Source organism: Carlito syrichta, unplaced genomic scaffold, assembly GCF_000164805.1.
Source record: "Carlito syrichta isolate Samal-C Ts95f unplaced genomic scaffold, Tarsius_syrichta-2.0.1 Scaffold153745, whole genome shotgun sequence".
Classification (NCBI taxonomy): domain Eukaryota; kingdom Metazoa; phylum Chordata; class Mammalia; order Primates; family Tarsiidae; genus Carlito; species Carlito syrichta.
In genome coordinates this window covers 2,214-3,929 of record NW_007097841.1, presented here as the reverse complement: position 1 = coordinate 3,929, position 1,716 = coordinate 2,214, and the positions used below count along the sequence as shown (strand labels likewise).

The following is a 1,716-nucleotide window of genomic DNA, read 5'->3' as shown; positions in this document are numbered from 1 at the left end:
GGATGTGCCCTGGGACACAGGCCACCGCGTGCAACCCCGTGACTGGCGCCACCCGGGACCAGCGAGTGCACAGGGACGCGCGGTGGATTCGAGCGGTGTGGCTGGGGAGGAACAGGGGATGCTAACGCGGCGGGGCTTCCTTCTGAAGGAATGTTCTGGAACCAGACAGCGGTAATGGCTGCACAGCCCTGGAGGTGCTAAAGACCCAGGGACACCCTTGGGCAGGCTGCATGACCGCCCCGGGGAGGACTCGGCCCGAGTGTGACCTTTCGCCTCTAAGTGCGATCTTCCGCCCGGTGGTGCGCAGCCTTCCGCCCAGGCAGCCAGGCCCCGCGCTGAGCCTCAGGCAGCAGCCCTTATCGCCCCTAAACTGGGCCCAGATAAGCAGAGGCCGGTGCAGGTCGCCGCGGAGGCCTCGCTACTGAGCTGTCGACCGACTGGCAGGCAGGGCCTCGCGGTGCCGGCCTGGGCTGCAGGAGGGGACGGCGGCCCTGCCTTGGGGCCCCAGAAGGGCGCCCACAAGGCTGAGTGCGGGGCTGGGAAGGGGACGTGCCCTCAGGAACAGGGCCCCCAGGGCCTGCAACGCACCCCCTCTCTTTGCAGCGGAGGCCGCGTGGAAGGGCAGGGGGCGGGGTGGGGGAGTGGGACCCCGCGGGCCTCGCCACCGGCCACTGCCCAGGCTCCTCACCCGCACGAGGGACGGCGAGGACAACCCCCATGCTTGCCCTGCATGGACCACACATGGCAGGTGACACTGAGGGGGTTGGGGGAGAAGCCGTTGTGGGCCCCGAGCCTGGGATCGTCCCTGGCGAGAGCAGTGGGGGGCAGGGGCCTTGGAGGCCCTGCCCAGGCCGCGCCATGCTGAGGAGGACCTCGCCCACACGACAGGGGCGGGCAAAGCGAGAGCCCAGTCGTCAGGCCCAAAGGACCGAGGGCCCGCACAGACATCTCTCCAGTGGGCCAGGAAAAGATGCCGCGTCACGAACCGCCAACCCACACGAGACAGCGCCTCGTTCCCGTCAGGTGTCACCAACGAGTCAAGGGTGGGCGGCGCTGGTGAGGACGCAGGGAGGGGCCCAGGCCTGGCTGCGGGGACGTGCGCCCACACAGCCACCACGGAAGGCCACGCGGAGTCGCCTCAGAACCGGAACTGCCGCCCGAACCAGCAACCCTGCTGCCGGGTCTGCACCCAAAGGAGCGGAAACCGGACCCTTGAAGACATGCCTGCACCCTGAGGTCACTGTGCGCCATTCACAACAGCCAAGATACGGAGTCAGGGGACAGATAGGACAACGTGGTCTGTCCACACAATGGAATGTGACTTGGCCACAAAGAAGGGACCCACCATACACAGATGGACCTGGGGGCCATTGTGCTGAGGGAAAAAAGTCACTCCAGTTCCGAGTCCCAGCTGCTCGGGAGGTCGAGGTGGATCGCTTGAGCCCAGGAGGTCAAGACCAGCCTGGGCAATGTAGCAAGACCCCTTCTCAAAAGAGTAAAAGATGGCTGGGCATGGTGGCTCACACTTGCAATCCTAGCCCTTTGGGAGGCCCAGATGGGAAGCTCGCTTGATTCCCAGAGGTTGAGACCAGCCTGGACAACACAGCAAGACTCATCTCTTAAAAAGAGCCGGGCTCGGTGGCTCAGCCTGTAATCCTGCACCTTTGGGAGGCTGAGGTGAGTGGATTGCCTGAGCCCGCGGGTTCGAGACCTGCG

General features: G+C 65.8%; 1 protein-coding gene across 1 annotated transcript in view; it reads right to left on the bottom strand.

The window, feature by feature from the left end:
- The window catches only part of LOC103252203 (lysine-specific demethylase 4B-like), a gene marked incomplete at its 5' end in the record, with an annotated part of 7,800 nt that overhangs the window by 4,710 nt on the left and 1,374 nt on the right, over positions 1–1,716 (bottom strand). The window lies entirely within an intron of this gene.